The 14,232-nt window shown below is 38.1% G+C and overlaps 1 protein-coding gene across 8 annotated transcripts in view; it reads right to left on the bottom strand.

The window, feature by feature from the left end:
• Window positions 1-14,232, bottom strand: part of MIPOL1 (mirror-image polydactyly 1) — a 180,551-nt gene that overhangs the window by 158,146 nt on the left and 8,173 nt on the right. The window contains exon 2 of one of the 8 annotated variants that reach the window (XM_090141337.1): window positions 1,889-1,988. The exons of 5 other annotated variants lie outside the window; for them this stretch is intronic. The gene's annotated coding sequence lies outside the window, so the exon portion shown is untranslated. Of the gene's footprint in view, window positions 1-1,888; window positions 1,989-13,773; window positions 14,150-14,232 lie in introns of those variants that run through there. 2 more of the 8 variants (XM_090141338.1, XM_031593836.2) reach the window with 2 other exon arrangements.

Here is a 14,232-nt window from a genome sequence, read left to right as displayed (position 1 = left end):
CCAAGTTCCACTACTGAGCAATGCTTGCAGTCCTCTCAAAGAGATACAGCTGCACCAGTTACTTACGTCAGACTTTGGGGCAACATGAGAACACAAATACACCTCCACTACTGTCACAAGCCAAAATAATAAGTGCATTGAATATACCCCAAATTATCTACACACTCAAATTCAAGAGCATGCACTCAAGTTGATGAGAATCACAGCACCTGAAATCTCACAAACTAAAACGAGCAGAGAAATAAAACACCACTCACTACAGATCACCTGGTTTTGTTCTTTAAGAGAATTAAGCTGTCATTTTTTCAAATGAATATCTGATGAGAAAGCTGTCCTTTAACTAAGAGCATAATTGTTCCCTAAACTGTGCTTGCACAATATTAAGATTACTGAAACAGAGTTGCCCAGGTGTGAACATAGACATACTTCTGCCTGCAGCTGAAAAACACACAACGCCTCTTCATTTCTTTTTAAATCTATCAACTAGAACCAGTACAGTGTCTTCATTTACTACTAGTGAGCTACTAATTGTAGTTAAGTGAGAAGCTCAAGACCAGTGATGAGAAGTACCCCTCAGGGGTACGTCTGTACAGGGATCTGCATAACTGAACATCTTTGTCAGCAACATGGACAGTGGGATTGAATGTACACTCAACACATTTGTGGATGACTCCAAGCTGAGTGGCAGGGTGGACACGCTGGAGAGAAGGATTGCCATCTAGATGGAATGTGACAGGCTTGAGAGGTGGGCACGTACAAACCTCATGAATTTCAACACAGCCAAGTGCAACAGGCTGTTCTTGGGTCAAGGCAATCCCAAACATGAATACAAGCTGGGTGATGAGTGTATTGATGTCAGCCCTGAAAAGGACTTGGTGGTACTGGTTGATGAGCTCAACACGAGCAAGCAATGTGCACTTGCAGTCAGAAAGCAACTATCCTGGGCTACATCAACAGCAGGCAACCAAATGAGGTGATTCTCCATCCATATCCTGCTCTCATAAGACCCCACATGAGTACTGTATTTAGCTCTAGTGCCCCCAGCATAAGGACACAGATCTTTTAGAGTGGGTCCAGAGGATGGCCGTGAGAATGATCAGTGGGCTTTAGCACCTCTCTTGTGAAGAATAACTGAGGGAATTGGAGTTGTTCATCCTGGAGAAGGCTCCAGGGAGATTCTAGGGGCCTTCCAGTACCTAGAAGGAGCCTACAAGATGGGAAGAGACTTTGTCAGGAATTGCAGTGATGGGACAAGGGGTAACGGCACTAAACTAAAAGAGATTTAGATTAAATAAAAGGAATAAATTATTTACAGTGAGGTAGCGAGGCACGGAACAGCTTGCCCAAAGAAGTTGTAGATGCTCCATCCTCCCAGAAACATTCAAAGCCAGACAGAATGGGACTTTGAACAACATGATTTAGTTTTAGGTGTCCCTGCCCATGGAAATAGATTGTCTGTAGTATCCCTTCCAACCATTCTATGAAAGAACACACTTCAAAATTCGTTTGTTATACTCCGCTGACATCAGTTGAAGCTTTTCTAGTGACTATGCATTGACTGTGTGTTTAACAACATATTTAATGTGTAAGATACAGCACACGACCTATTCAGCGTTATTGCCTATTTAGTTACAGCTGGCAAGCTAGTGTTTTTAATAACTTAAGCCATATGCTTCCCTGAGACTTAATGGAGCATCAAAGGATGCTGAAGTCCAGTAGCATTTAAAAGAGCAAGCTACATATCCAGAAATAATCTGGGATAATCAAGTATTCTGAGGTGGGCCAAAACTCCATGAGAATGGGAGATGGGTGCAACAGGTAAGGCAGTGAAGTCCATTGAGAATGCTTAGAATTCAAATGGAAGCTAAGAAAAACAGAGTAAACTCACACACACTTGGTAGTTTGTCCTGATCTTGCACCAACAAAGGAAGGTTAAAGGGAGAGTCTCTATGGACTCCAAATCAGTGCCATGCAGTTGAGAAAAGAAACTAATGAGGAAAGAAAAAAAAAAAAAGAGGTATTAGCAAAACACAAAGATGTTTAGAACATCAGTCACATTATTGCAGAAATTTCTGATATTCGGACGACCTCCCTGCCAAATTTTAAGAAAACAACCTAAAACATGACCACATGCTTAATTCCCAATCAAACTGCTGCAATATTTTTGTTTACTCTGGGGAAAACAATATATTTATCTTTAATCAAAGCTACACTGGAAAACACTCAAAACTTTATTGCAACTAAAAACAATAAACAAATAAAAGAGTTATTTTCACTCAGTATAAAGGAAATGTTTAAGGCTTCCATCTAAAATGTTAAAGGTACGAATGACAGAAAACTGAAGGAAAAAGGTCTCCCAAAGAAAGGCGCAGTACAACTTAGAAAACAGACAAAACAGTCAGATTCTCCATAGAATGTAAGCTCTGCCATTTCTGCTCTTTTGCAATCAATGAAATATTTCTGCCAATGAAATATTTCAGCAGTTTTGGAAATAACACATTTGAATACTTAGATCATTGAGAAACTAGAGTTCCTCAATCTTGTCATCATTTATGACGACATGAAGCACAGGGAATAAAGAACTTAGATTTATTTAAAGTCATATTTAAAGTGTTAATAAGAACATTATTTAGAAAAAAACCTATGAAAATAATTTACAGTGAAGAAGCCCTCAAGAATTCCTTTCAGACTATAAATTACAAAAAGGTTCAGATAAGTTGAAGGTTATACAGCAGACAAAAATAATTTTTAGGACTTCTGAGCCTCAAGTCAGATTCTTTCCACAAAGACAAATGACTGGGAAAAAAGAACAACACAAACAAAACAAAAAATAAAAAAAAGCAACAAAACCTTCCTAGAAAAACTTCAGACCTAGAATTATCTAGCCATTTTCAGTAAGATTATTCTTTTTTTTTTTTTTTTTTTTTTTTTCCAGAAAGCAACAGATGGATGTTTTTTCTTTCAACTTCATCACAAATTCAGATACCTAGCATTCATTATTCCATGATTCATTAAGCTACGTTCACTTTTTAATTGCTAAAACACTTGACATCAGAGGCGAAAAGAAGAAATTAGGTTCAGTTCCAGAAAGTTGAGACAGTAGCTGGATGTTGGCCCCACAACAGTTATTCCTGGGTGGAGCAAAAGTGCTCTAAAACCACTTACAAGACAAAGGAGACAAAATCCTTACTTAGCACTTCTGAAACCCAGGCTTATTTTGATGACTGCTTTCTCATGCACAAAATCTCACTGAAAATTTTGAGGCTTGCTTCTCAGATGTTCTGGGCATGACAAGTTGTACTGCTTGGCATCACTAAAAAGCAACAAAAAAGGACCTGATAGAAACAGAAGTATAAATGAAACACAAGATTTAAAAAAAAAAGAGAGAGAAAAATATAGTCAGCAGCTCCAATAAAACAATTCTGCAAGATATTCTCAAACGTTCTGAATACTTTGAGATTCCAGAGATTTATCTTGCCTTTCATATTGAAAGAACAGCTGACAGGAAGGTTAGGTATTAGCACTAGGATGGCTTCTGTGCTATCATAGCATTAGAAAAACTCCTCCTAAATAGCTTTCTATTTCACAGTCAAACTGTGAGAAAAGATGGGGAAAGTAATCTGAAATAGTTCTTAAACACTTCATGACCAAAGGCAACTTTTCTTGATTGTTATGTTTTCTTGACTCTTTGCTGTCAAAGGCAAATCTTAACATGACTTCTTGATGTCAAGAGCAAATCCTGACATGTTCAGGCTTTAATATAAAAAAGTATAGCTTTTCTGATTAAGTTATGCCACTTTGACACTGTTTTCATATTATAGTTCAACATTCTCTTAATTTCTTCAAGACTTCAAAGCTACAGCATCTAATAGGTTATTACCCTTTGTGAAAGTACAAAGATTTAACATTAGTCAGAATGAATTTCTATAGTAACTGGAACAAATTTTTGCTTTTTCTCACAATAACTGATTCCTCACCCGTACATGGTGATAAATTATACGATGATGGATTATAGGTTTTTTTTTTTTTAAATACACACACATATACAGATATGAATGCATCCACCACTGCATTATTTCTGTTACATGTGGGATAACTAGAGATATACAGTTAATTTTTAATTTCTGTTAACTTTACCTTAATTTCTAACAGGCTGGATGACTGAATTACAGAAAAGAAAATGTAATCTGTAGCACTAAATGAGTTCTCTTCTTCAATTTATAAGATAAATTCAGCAAGCGTGCAGTACACTAAGCAGGAAACAAGCTACTGGGCAGACAATAACTGGAGGGGAACCTCGGCATGATAGCAGTACATGCTATTATTAGTAAGTTTTCTCTGCTATGTAGAAGAAAGCGAATGTTTGCCAAAAGAATTTTACATCCAGGAGGGTTTTTGAAATATGAAAGATACTTTTAAACTATGAAGAGAATTATAATTTTTGCCTAATATTTAGTAACCTTCACACACTGTAATTCCACTTCAGATCCTGGAAAAACATTCTGGAGACAAATATTAGTCTACCACTGGATAGTGAAGAGGAAGAACAAAATTACATTTCAAGGGGAAACTGTTTTAATTAGAGTTACCTTGTACAGCTGCACAGCAGTCACCTTCAGTATAGTGTGAGAAAAAGTGTTACACCCCACAACCATGTTTACTTACGCTATGATCAAATTCTGAGTTCTTAAAGCAAGAACGTAAATTTTGCTCCCAGCCATATTTATGTCACCTTACTTTTCACTGCTCTAGTGAAGAAAAGTAACTTAACCATCCAATGACTGTACATCCCAGAATAGAAGAGTCTCTTGACACATTACAACCTAATAGAAAACCTTTATGATAAAAGGAACTTTTCATAGGTGTCCCATTTTTCTATACCTTCGTGGTACCACAGACTAGTGGACTGGGTCTCTAACAAGTAACTGATGTAAAAAAATGACCATTTCTATACAACAAGATCAATACATGTCTCAGAAGCCAACACTTCTTAAAACATCCAGCCTGATGAGGTAACCTGGCAGGTCTACTAACAATTTTTGCAAGGCAGACGATTATCTTGAGACTACTTTCTTATATTCTAGGATTCAGCAGCTTTAATTCATTACATATGAAATCATGTTGTCAGTCAATGTTTCAGGTTAGCTATCCAACCCATTTAGTAAGACGAGAACTAAGTCATTTCAGTTAGCCATCCACATTTCCAAGGACTGACTGCAGCATGGTTATTTGGAGTGCGTCCTCCTTCAGGTCATTCTGACATAAACAGCTGAGCTATGTAAGACAGAGTCACCTTACAGGATAAAAGCATCAACAGAGTATATTCTTCTCTGCGGGGACTTAGAATTCATTTTATTATCCTGCCAAATCTGAAAAATAGTTAAATTTATTTGTCTTCAGGACACAGTGAAGAGCTGATTCTGAATAAAATAATCTGTACTGATGGAAAGCAATTTATTACAGAAAAAAATACTTCAGTCATGGCTCTGTCACCTACCCAGCATTTGGATCCCATCAACTAGATCTCTAGTACACACAAGGTTGCTTGAACTAGGCCAGTCTAATTTCTTAGTGTTATTACAACAACAGTTTCATTCTCAGCCATAGAACTCAAAACAACATTTACACTTAAATCTTTTTAATAAAGATGTTACTTTTGGACCATGTAACATATGGGAGGATATTGAGAGAGTTTATATATATTCACTGATTTGAAAAAAAAAAGTCCATATTGCTAACATTATAAAGCAAGTGAAGAAAACATACTAGGAAGGACAGTGCTTATCGGTTTCATTTTACTCAGTTGGAATTCCAAGACTTCATCTGATCTTATAAATAAATGTAAAATACATAAAACAATGATCTTAGCGTAAAATTGAATTTTATCTGTCTAGAATCAGTTTTTGTCTATACTACATATTTCTATTTTTGAATGCAAATAAAAATTAATAATAGGTATAATTTATTTTCCAACTATTTGCTATCTTGATATATTAATGATTTTTTTTTTTTTAATGCACTCAGGCTTTAAATTTATCTGGGGTTTCAACTACACAGTTGATTTTAGACACATACAGTTTGTGGAACTGTGGAAAGGAATAAGCCTCCTAAAAGAACGCATTTACTATTTAACAAATCAAAATACAATATAAAAACTCCAGTAATTTACAACAAAGAAAACCATCTGATTGGGAGAGAAAACGTAGCACTGTATGTAAAGGACAGAAAAAAATCATCACATATTTGAATAAATCACAAGTTCCAGTGAAGAAGTAGAAAGTGGAGTTAAATTCTGAAATTGGTGGCTGTGGACAATTAACACAGATTAAGTTTTTCTTATTGTTGATAAAGGTAACCAAGGCAGTTTCCTTCTCTACAAAAGGGCATTCATAAAGGCCTCCTTACAATGAATGTCATAGCATTAGCAGTTTGATACAGAGATCAATCTAACCTGGACATGTGCCGTTCATGAAAACTCATTTCACTGAACAATTTTTGGAGCTTGTATGAATCGCACAAATACTGTAACCTAGTAGTTTATAGGGTTGGTTTTTTTAGTGCAAATTAATAAGCATTGCTTCGATTAATCATTCCTAGTGCCTTACTACTTGTGCATCTTGATTTTAAAGAAAGCCAACTGTGCCTCAAGACAAGTTCTCACTACTGTGCAGGCTCAACTACTTTGTGTGCAAGCGATACAAATTTATCTAGAAGCTTTCTTTTAAGCAAAATAGAAGACTCACAAGAAGGGATGGAAAAAAAAAACACAAGAAAAACGTCTTCCATCGAAGGCTGCAGATCTGAAGCAGAAGCAAGGAGCCCAACTCAGCCACACCATGTGTGTGCAAACCTGCCCAGTAAAGCATAAAAAAAATTCCAAAGAGATTCTGATGAATAAATAGGGAGAATGCCATAACCATTTGGTCTGGTAACAAAATTTTGACTTCTCATATGGTCAGAACTCCACCACCACCAAGTGCCACAAAGCAGGACTGACTGTACAAGGACCTCGTGCACAGCAGCAGTGGCATTTCTTCACATATGCAGGAAATGAAGCTGCTCACTGGACCTCTGTGATTATAGGAGGAATGTCATAAGCACGGTGGTCTAGACTGCTATGAGTAAAAACAACACATCCACAAACAATGGCCCTTGGCCTGAACTGGGTATGGTCAGGATGAGGCACGTTTAGAAAGTAGCTCCTTCAATGCCTTCTGATAAACAGATGGAGAGAAAATAACATGAGAGAACAGTTTAGTTATCTGAATAAAATGTTAAAGAAAATAAACAACATTTTTGTAGCTTAGCATTTATTTGTGAACTGCTGGTGCAACTATATGCTTGACAGAAATGCTATGAAGCTTTTGGTAGCTTGACAAGACAATCTACAAGCTTGAATGAAATGTTCAGCTTAAGGAATTAGAATAAATCTGATGACTGATATGCTACTGAACGTGACAGGCTGTCATCCGTTTTAAACAGGATCTCTGCTAGGATGTACTGAAAGCAATTTTTTTTTTTTCCATTACCTGAAACATACTAAGACTTTTTCGAATGAATTCTGGCTAATCTATTAAGACAAAAGATCTTCTCAAGCTATTGCCATTTAAATAAAATAATGAAATAGCCAAACGGCTTACTTGCATAATTAATTCATGCTGACACTGTACTTCTGTAATTAATTTACATCCAGCTCACAAAAGCATACAACAAAAATGATTACTCTTACTTCCCAAGTTAACTATAAAAATCACAGAATATGAGCAAATAAGTGATTAAAGCATTTTGTCAAGGCCCTATTTGTATAGGCAATTTCATGTACGTAAATATCAAGTTGTTCATCTGGTATTAAAGCAGTTAAGTACATTAAAAAAATTGAATTGGATAGCATCTTTTTCATATTGTCATTAGATTTTATACAAAAAGAGGTACAGGGGTTCTCCAATAGCTTTTTCAAACTAAGAAAAACTGATCAAAGTCCTTCAGTAAAACCACACTGCAACAGATAGCTAGAGACATTTTTAAAAAGACTATAGTTTTAACACGGCCAGATTATAGAAAATAAACAGTTACAAATCCTAATATTGGCATATTTAAAATTACTTTCAATATATATATGGATAGAAACATACACATATATATAGCGTAAAATAAGTTTAAAATATTTTGAAGGCAAGTTACACTAAGAAAAGATACAAGCACCAAAAACTTTTGATCCAAGCTCAAATGGGAATATTCATCCCACATCAGACTGCAAGCAGTTCCTGCAGGAACAACTGGAAGCATCACCGTTTCCTTCTGGAAATTCAGATATATTCTACAAACAAGAGAATGAGGAAGAAGGGGTTCTGCAACATTCATCTGCCTTAGCAGAAGGAGTAGGGAGAGCTGCTCATTGCTGGATGAGAAGTGATAACGGCAGTTGGAATCACACTGACTTTAAAAAGCTAAGCAAGGAAGTAAGCACGATTTCCAACCTCATATGATCTACTTCCAAAGGGAAATAAGAAAAAAAATCTCCCTCAAAGTCACTCAGCATTGAGAAAAGGCTGTGACAGATGCACGCAATTTAAAATATTTTAGCTATCGGCTGATTTTCCCTCTTAGCTGCCTGATGCACTTTTCAACTAAAGTCTGGGACACCTCCATGAATAGTATAGTCTGTATTGTTTACCTCATAAATGTCAGTACTGTTCCAGTTTATCCTGCTGGTTTACCTTATTGTTAAACAAAAGTACCACAAATAGGGATAATTAGCCCACATGGCATGGGCCAGATTCTCAGTATACAGCACATATATTTTACTGACAGAACAGAAAAATGAGTATTTCACAAGATGCTTTGCATTAGATCTAGCAAGCTTCTTTGTCTGAATGAACATTAAACCCCAAATATTAAGTCTGCTCTGTCCTACTGCTGAGATGCAAATTTAAGCCACAGAAAGTTCAAGAATCTCATGCAAAATATTTTTTTGCATAAGACTGCAGTAGTCTAAGTGTTCTGTATCCCCTCATTTGCACTCAGAAACCCCTCAGACGACCTTTATCTGTCAGTTGCTGTATCACATCTGGTCAGTGCAGAGGATCAGAGGTCTCTGCACAGCACTGTACTTTGTTCTGCTTTCCAAAGGGTGCTCAGCTACCCTGAACTCATCCCCCACTTCAGTGTCACCTGTTAAATGAAGCGAAATCTCATATTACTTTACGGGCAATCTTTTACAGTTGAGATGCTCCTGACTATCAGGAGAAAAATCTATTATTTCTGCTTCTATCATAATTCAGAATTACCATGTTCAGTTACCACCTGAGATCTTTTGGATTAAAAGAGATGAAACCAAACCCCAGAAGGCCTGGATCTTCCCAGAGTTTTCCACAACTACTAGCTCTACATTTCCATCATCTTCCTTCAAGATCTGCTATTGAACATTTGTTGTATTTCTCTGCTAATGCTTCAGGCACTCTGTAAAATCTGTATGGCTCTCAAAAGAAGCAGGTGCTGATACATGAGGAATGCTGAACACACAGATTTAGTCTTCGCTTTCTTCAGGGCAACTGCCAAATTCTGCTGATGCAAGGAGCATAGAAAAACATTTGTTATCAGTCACCTCATCATGATTTTCACTGTGCACTGGCAGGTGGGTTTGGAGTTTTTGTTTTTTCTTTTTAATATCAAAAACATTTTAAGGCCAAGAAGTTTAATGAAGGCTTGTCTTTCCCTCCCCCCCACCTTTAGCAACCACTAAACCTCATCTTGATTCTGTCACTCATTTCACGTTTCATACAAGATTATGAAGAAGCTCTTTTTTTTTTTTTTTTTGCTTCTAAGAGCCAACACTTGTTAGCATGTCATTTTCTGGACTATTTGTCTCCTCAGCTCTATCCTGTATCTCACTGAAAATTTTACTAACTATTCCCTATAAAGTCCCCTCCATCCCCAAAAGAAAGTAGTCCTTTACCAAGAACACGAGCTAAAACTTAGCAAATCTTCCCTTAATAATTGTAAGATTACTACATAAACATACACTTGAATGTAAATACATGTGTTTTCTGTAGCTTATATTTTGTGCTAACATCCCAGCCTCTGGCACCACACTGGTTTTCACAATTGTGCTGTCCAAACGATATAACCGCTTGGCTTCAGATAAATGGTTTCTGCCTCTACATCACACTATCCAGGGTAATATCCTCAGAACTGAATGTACATACCATCATCCTCATCACAATGTTTGGATCTTTTGCTGATATTGAAGAGGGATAACAGATATTGCTGGACACTTGGACTTCTGATGTTTTATACTACAGACTATTAGCACAAGATTATTTCTGCTTTTCTCTCTAGGAGGAAAGGGATTGAAGGAGTTCTCTCTTTTCTTCCTGATCTCTGGCCCAATGGGATCTTCAGCTGCACTTCCCATTCCCACCAAAACTTAAGGCCAGCTGCCCAACATGATCTTTGTTGGTTGAATTCTAACTGCTTAGAAAATATTAGCAAAGCAACTGACAAAGTGTTTTGCCCAGATGTCTGATGCAATCCAATCTCTTCAAAACTGCTGCTAGCCCAAATGCAAACTCTTCAGTGTTTCCACAGATTTTATTTTTTTAAAACTACTCTTAAAAAACACATCACTGATGTGTTTCAGGGACAGATTTCAGATCTCCTTGCACATTATCACAATGTTCTGGAAAGTCTAACATTATCACAATGATCTGGAAAGTCTAACATTATCACAATGATCTGGAAAGCCTAATTATACACAGTAGGCTGAAAATAAGTGCTACCTTAAAAACTTCAGAAAACTTTAAGAAAGAAAAAGAATACTGTTTTTGAACAAGCTCATCTTCTAGTTGTCTTCATTTTTTACTAGCATTTATTGATGGCAGATACAAAAAGAAGTGAGAAGCTTTATGTGTATGTTTCACAGACTCACGTTTTGTTGCACTTGGGGAGTGTGATCCAAGCAGGACTGACACTTCAGTGTTGTATCACAGTTTGCTAATGTGCCATATTAAAAAAAAACGAAGAACAACACAATTTCCTTTTCCCAAACCAAAAGTGATTATTAACCATCAAAGCAAATAAAGCTAACAAATGACAGCATTTTAGTACAATTCTAAGTCCATAATCGCTCTGACAAACGTTTTCACAATCTCTTCTACCCTCATTCCCTAGCAGCTGAATGCAGGTTTCACGTGTGTGATAATCAGCACATAGAAACATATTCCCAAAGGTTATTTCAGCTTGCAGCTCAGCCTGGTGTTCCTGCAGCCACCAAACAACCCTGCAGTCGGTGGGACGGCTGTATTTCTCTGTCAGGCTGTAAGGCATAGGGGTGCTACTGCACAGACATATGCCAGAGCTAGAGCACCATGACACACACACAACCTCAGCATTGTTTTGAAATGTAAACATCAGTCCATCAGTTTCAAATAAGGAGTGCAGGATATGCATTACACAGAGCAGGCGCAACCCTAATCCAGCAGGTTTTGAAGTACATACTAATTGACAGCAAAAAAAGACCCCCCCAAAAAAACCTCAAAGAAAAAAAGCCCTCAAAAAAAGCATGCAGAAAAAAAAAAACCAAACAAACCAACAACAAAAAACCCTAAAGCAAAACAATACCAAACAAACAACAAAATTACTACCTCTAAAACATTATCCTGCACTGTCACTTTAAGAGCTGTACCTCATCTCTTTAATTAAGTAACCCTTCCCACATTAGAGCAGTAATGAGTCTGCCTACAGGGCTGCATCTAGTAAACTTATTTCTAAAGAAATGTTTGCAGTTCAGATATTCTTGAGTTTTACAAGCGACCCCACAGACGTCAGCAAACCTCGTCCACTGCAGCAACGAGCGGAGCAGTGAACCGCAGCGCCGGCACCGCGCCGCAGGTGGGACGTGTCCAAGAGCTACAGCCGCTTAGCAGGGGCCGGCGGGTGCCCATGTGGCGCTCAGAGCCGCCCGAGGCTCCGCTTGCCGGCCCCGGCACGCAGCGCACAGCGCCACCTGCTGGCGAAAGCCGTGTACTCAAGCTTGGCTGCTGCTGCTCCGTACGCGTGTAAGTGTAGGAAAATTTTAGATTACCTGTATTTCTGCATGGTTTGGGATATGAGTAACAGGAGGCCTTCATTTCTGCGATTCTACTCATTGCCTTGCTGACTCTAGTCTGCTTTCCATTCCCGTTGGTCTCCCTGCCAGCAGAGTTGCTCACAGGCTGACAGGGAGTTGCTCTCCCCTCCAATGCTGCCTGGGAAGGCCTGCAGCTCACCGACGACTTGATGCAAGAAAAGAGATGGCACACAGAAAGGACTGTGGGCTCCACACCTTGTCCCTGCCTCCTCCTTTGTTATTAAACATGTAAGTCAGCAAAGAGGGACCAACCGTTGCAGGACAGTGAGGTCAGATAATAGAAACAGGGGAAGACCTGTATCCCCCTCCATCATAACACCTCCCCAGAAAAAGAGGAGAAAAAGAGGAGACTACTTCAGCCAGGAACACTGGGAACAGCCAACACACAGCAGCAAGAAGGCAGGGATGCAGTGGTGAGCGACAAAATCCAGGCACTATGGGACATCTCACAGAGGCAATGAGCAGTGGTGAAGGAAGACAGACAACAAGCACACAGCCCTGCCTAGGGCCCAGCTCTCCCCACGTAGCTTGTCTCCCTAAAGATATCTGAAGACACTCATGGACAAAATCTACGCTGAACTCAGCTGTAAGCACTACAGAATCAGACTGGAATGCTTCCTTGCCTTTTTTTTTTTTTTTTAATTGGAAGGAAAAGCATAATCTGAACCTGAAAGGTGAATTTTCATTTGCCAAATCTGAATTTTAATCCAAATGCATTTTAACATATAACTAAGCACAACTATGGGGTGGCTGAGGTCTCTTTAAGGAACAGTGACATAGTAAGAAGGATGTAGGTGTGGAACCACATCCTTCTTCATCATATGTAATCAGGTGCAAAAGGAAAAGTTTAACTTCAGGATTCCTGTGGTCTAATGAAAATAAATGCCATAACAAACAGATCCACACATACAGATCTATTAATAAGTGTTTATTTTCCCTTAGACATAGATCATGCAAACTAAGTATTTAACTGCTTCAAGACTCATTTTTATTCTATCTTAAGTGTTTACACCGACAGCAAGCTCATGTTTACACTGACAATTAGCAGCAAAATAATAATAAAAAATTATTAAGTGGAATAAAAATCAGTCGACATATGTGAAAGCAGATGCTAATTGAATTCTGACTATTGATTCTACTTTGCTTACACTGAATGTCTTTGATACCACCTCTGTCAATCATCTAGTAATAATCTGAATAAAGAAATCCACTACCAGGAAACATTTCTGTATGAAGTACCACACTCCAAAACACTACATAAAACATTTTCAGCTATTGACTAATTACAACTGCATAACTTTCCCATAACTTTGAATCAGCTGCCCAGTAGACAGAATCATGCATATTTTTGTTTTATTTAGTTTGTTACCAGATGGCATACCGAAAGTATGGCTGAGATTCAGACTGAAGTCAGTCCTTCCCATCTTTCACGTTTATTTATTTTTAAGAAAGCTACATCCAATAGATCTTAAAGCTGTGGTAGATGTTTCATAGTACTATTTTCCTCTTTACAAGGAAGGTACAAAGGAGCAAACATGTAGTGTTTGTGTCAACCTCTTCAGACAAGCTGTTACAGTTGGTGTTACAGCTGGAAAGATTATCATGGTGGAAATGGGTAAAGAAACAAACAGGGAAGGAATGCTTACCTGTATCCAAAGATCTAGGTTCACAGGAAAGACTCCACAGAGGGATCTCCAGAAAGAGATCCTTCCCCGGTGCCAGTCAGCCCTTAAATGGGGTCTAGAAGAGATGCAGCTAGGCTCTACCCCTTCTGGTCACACAGGTGAATTGCCTTCACCTGTGCTCCCACAGCTGACTTAGTTCTTCCTTCAGGTGATCAATTAGTGGTTCAGGCTGTGACTCAATGGTTCCCATACACAAGAGAAGCCACAACCTTACAATGGCAAATGGCAGAACTGCCTCCATCTGTGCACATATACACACATTACAGCTAACCACAATGAAGATACTGCTTTGTTTCTCATGCTTGTATCTTAGAATTGACATAAACAAGTTAACACATTCTCACCTATCAAGAACTTAATGCTGAAAAATCCTATAGAAGCAGAAGTTTCTGCTTACTTGAATGCAAATCACAAAGACAC

This window comes from Phasianus colchicus, chromosome 5 (genome assembly GCF_987193195.1).
Source record: "Phasianus colchicus chromosome 5, bPhaCol1.hap1.1, whole genome shotgun sequence".
In the NCBI taxonomy this organism is placed as follows: Eukaryota; Metazoa; Chordata; class Aves; order Galliformes; family Phasianidae; genus Phasianus; species Phasianus colchicus.
Note: the sequence above shows the minus strand (reverse complement) of the source record. Positions and strands in the feature narration are given on the sequence as shown.